The following is a 4761-nucleotide window of genomic DNA, read 5'->3' on the forward strand; positions in this document are numbered from 1 at the left end:
ACACACACACACACACACACACACACTTACACTATTCGTCACTCACAAATACAATAAACATCCACGTTTACAGAATTACAGTGATGCACGTGCTCAGCTGGGAAGATATATATGGAGAAATAAGCAGCGTGCAGGAGGGTGCGGGGGGGTGCTCCACTGGGAAGAGCAGGATGGATGGAGGTGTGCGTCGTGGACTAGATGTTACGCAGTTAACAAATGAGGGGGGAAAGATGGCCGCGCGTGCGTGACTCCCCAGGACCCCCATTCCTCGGTGAGATGAACTTTCCCACAATCCTCAGCGGACGAAGCTGCAGGATGGGGCTGCCGTTCTGCTACCTGAGCTGGGCAGCGTGCTGAAGCGCTAAAATGGCTTCTCAGGTTACAAATGGACGTGCGCTCCCTGCGCTCCGCGGTCCATGTGACGCTCTACAGGAAGTGAGTGTGTGTGTGTGTGTGTGTGTGTGTGAAGTGTATAGATTTGAGAAGCACACACACAGGTGGGGTCTTACCTTCATGTGAGTGGGGAAACCAGATTTGCGAGGCGCTGGAGTGAGCTCCTCCACGGAAGGAGGGCGAGGACGGGGAGGAGGGGGCGCCAGAGGGGTGGGAGGGAGTCGAACCCAGACTGCTGGCCAGGATCGTCCCCATGAAGGAGGCTGAGGAGCTTCCCATCAGCCCACTGCCTGTAGGGGACAGGAGAGAAAAGAGGACGAATGTAACCACAAGGGAACACAACTCGAGCCATTCCCTGATTAACCAGGACTGTACCCCAACATCCTGAACCCCAACACAGCGTAAAATACTGACCAGTACAGTACTAAACCCCAACACAGCGTAAAATACTGTACCAGTACAGTACTAAACCCCAACACAGCGTTAAAATACTGACCAGTACAGTACTAAACCCCAACACAGCGTAAAATACTGTACCAGTACAGTACTAAACCCCAACATCCTGAACCCCAACACAGCGTAAAATACTGACCAGTACAGTACTAAACCCCAACACAGCGGTAAAATACTGTACCAGTACAGTACTAAACGCCAACATCCCGAACCCCAACACAGCGTAAAATACTGACCAGTACAGTACTAAACCCCAACATCCTGAACCCCAACACAGCGTAAAATACTGACCAGTACAGTACTAAACCCCAACACAGCGTAAAATACTGACCAGTACAGTACTAAACCCCAACACAGTGTTAAAATACTGACCAGTACAGTACTAAACCCCAAAACAGTGTTAAAATACTGACCAGTACAGTACTAAACCCCAACACAGTGTTAAAAAACTGAATTAGTACAGTACTAAACCCCAACACAGCGTTAAAATTCTGACCAGTACAGTACTAAACCCCAACACAGCGTTAAAATACTGTACCAGTACAGTACTAAACCCCAACACAGTGTTAAAAAAACTGAATTAGTACAGTACTAAACCTCAACACAGCGTTAAAATACTGTACCAGTACAGTACTAAACCCCAACACAGCGTTAAAATACTGTACCAGTACAGTACTAAACCCCAACATCCTGAACCCCAACACAGCGGTAAAATACTGACCAGTACAGTACTAAACCCCAACACAGCGGTAAAATATTGTACCAGTACAGTACTAAACCCCAACATCCTGAACCCCAACACAGCGTAAAATACTGACCAGTACAGTACTAAACCCCAACACAGCGGTAAAATACTGACCAGTACAGTACTAAACCCCAACACAGCGGTAAAATACTGACCAGTACAGTACTAAACCCCAACATCCTGAACCCCAACACAGCGGTAAAATACTGACCAGTACAGTACTAAACCCCAACACAGCGTTAAAATACTGTACCAGTACAGTACTAAACCCCAACATCCTGAACCCCAACACAGCGTAAAATACTGACCAGTACAGTACTAAACCCCAACATCCTGAACCCCAACACAGTGTAAAATACTGACCAGTACAGTACTAAACCCCAACACAGCGGTAAAATACTGACCAGTACAGTACTAAACCCCAACACAGCGTTAAAATACTGAACCAGTACAGTACTAAACCCCAACATCCTGAACCCCAACACAGTGGTAAAATACTGACCGGTACAGTACTAAACCCCAACACAGCGTTAAAATACTGAACCAGTACAGTACTAAACCCCAACACAGCGTTAAAATACTGTACAGTACAGTACTAAACCCCCCCAATCCTGAACCCAAACACAGCAGTAAAATACTGACCAGTACAGTACTAAACCCCACAATCCTGAACCCCAACACAGCGGTAAAATACTGACCAGTACAGTACTAAACCCCAACACAAAGCGGTAAAATACTGAACCAGTACAGTACTAAACCCACAATCCTGAACCCCAACACAGCGGTAAAATACTGAACCAATACAGTACTAAACTCCACCATCCTGAACCCCAACAGGTTCAAACACCACTTACTACCATCGTGTCCCTGAGCAAGACACTTAACACTGAGTGTCTCCAGGAGGGACTGTCCCTGTAACTACTGATTGTAAGTCGCTCTGGATAAGGGCGTCTGGTAAAAGCTGAAATGTAAATGCACTGAACTGGTACGTATTAAACCACAGTATAGATACGAAATAGTACTAAACCCCCACCAAAAACCATAGTTCTGTACAATCCTGAAAACTCCTGCATACACCCAAAGTACTAAATTCCTACAACCCTGCCACTGAACTTCTGGAGCACAAAACTGAATTTCAACTTAAGAGCTTGACTGTCCATGAAGAAGCCTGATGAGGTGCCAAACAGAACAGAGGGAGAAGACAGAAAGACAGAGGCTGCAACACCACAACCACCACAAGCTCCTCTCAGATCCTCACCACACCACACACTACTTCATACTGACTCTGCAATCGCTTTCACAGCATCGTCACCACTATGTGAGTGCACGGGCGTGCGAGAGAGCGAGAGAGAGAGAGAGAGAGGAGAGAGAGAGAGAGAGAGAGAGTGTGTGTGTGTGTGTGTGTGTGTGTGTGTGCTTGTTTCGCCGGTGTTTACATCACCAGCACACATGCACCCCTCATTACAGTCAGAGAGAACAAGAGGAAACAAACCCGGCACGACAGAAGTGCACCCCTAAACAGTACTAAACCCCGGGACTAAACCCGGCCTGGTACTACAGACACTAGAGTAAGTGAAGTGACATGAATTGTCCATCGTGAGAAACTGGCAGCACAGCAACACGGTGAAAACGTGTCTTCCGTATTTAAAACCGTCACCCTTGGTGAGGCAGTGGGCACCATGACAGGCGCCCGGGGAGCAGTGTGTGGGGACGGGACCTTCATCAAGGGGACCTCAGTGGCACCTTGGCGGCAACCTTCTGATTACGGGGCCACTTCCTTAACCACTAGGCCACCACTGGCCCTAAATAGAATAGTAGAATTCACCCCTACAACTGGAGTATGGAGTTATGGCAAAGAAATCAACACACACACACACACACACACACCACACACACACACACACACACACACACACAATGAAGCCTGATCAAGACGTTCTGAGCAGGAGACAGAAACATCTCCTCAACCACAACTTCCACTCAGATCTTCACCCACACACACACACACACACACACACCTGTTTCTCTCAACAACCACAACAGCACGAGGGAGGTGGTGGAGAAGTCAAGTCATGTTCAACCAAACCACCCAACACACGCAGAGAAGCAGCAGGTTCTGGGTGCGGTGGTTCTGTGGGACCCGGGTCCGCTCCTTCCTCGCAATCGCGGCAGAGTGGGTCTGACTGACGAATCAGGGCCGGTTTCCACCAGGTCAACAGCAGAATAAAACCCCGCCCCCTTTAACCAATCACGTCCACCACATTCCCCCCTGTTCTTGTGTGTGTGTGTGTGTGTGTGTGTGTGTGTGTGTGTGTGTGTGTGTGTGTGTGTGTGTTGGTGGGTTGTCTGCCCCGGTCCTCAGCCTAGAAGTCGCCGCCAACCAAAACGCAGAGTCGGGCCAAGAGTCCGAGTCCAGGAGAGGACCCGAGAGAAGACAGGCAGTGGCACGCAGGTGATGACTCCGTTTACATGACGGGTAATTGAAGGCGGGCGGGGGCGGGGCTCGTCTGTTTATTCGAGCTCCCGCCTCCCCCGTTAATCCAATTAAGGAATTAAAAGCGGGATCCTGGAGAGGGCGCCACCGCGCGGGTTTTGGTGGGCGGCGGCTGGAGGCGGGAGCGTAAAATTAAGTGCAATCAATCAGCAGCGTGTCCGCTAACGGGCCGGGCGTGTACGTTCGCGGCATCACTCGAGGCCGTTCCCGCGCCGCCATCTTTACATCCCGACCGGAAACTGCAGGAAGCGAACATCACAAACCAGGCAGACCAAAAGACTTTAACACACGAACCATTTACATTTACCGTATTTACCAGACGTCCTTATCCAGAGCGACTTACAGTCAGTAGTTACAGGGACAGTCCCCCCCTGGAGACACTCAGGGTTAAGTGTCTTGCTCAGGGACATGATGGTAGTAAGTGGGGTTTGAACCTGGGTCTTCTGGTTCATAGGCGAGTGTGTTACCCACTAGGCTAATACCAGCCTACTTTCACGGGTCAGCGGTGGCCTAGCGGTTAAGGAAGCGGCCCCGTAATCAGAAGGTTGCCGGTTTGAATCCCGATCTGCCAAGGTACCACTGAGGTGCCACTGAGCAAAGCATCGTCCCCACACACTGCTCCCCGGGCGCCGGTCATGGCTGCCCACTGCTCACTCAGGGTGATGGTTAAATGCAG

The sequence above is a fragment of the Denticeps clupeoides genome, chromosome 2 (assembly GCF_900700375.1).
Source record: "Denticeps clupeoides chromosome 2, fDenClu1.1, whole genome shotgun sequence".
Classification (NCBI taxonomy): Eukaryota; Metazoa; Chordata; class Actinopteri; order Clupeiformes; family Denticipitidae; genus Denticeps; species Denticeps clupeoides.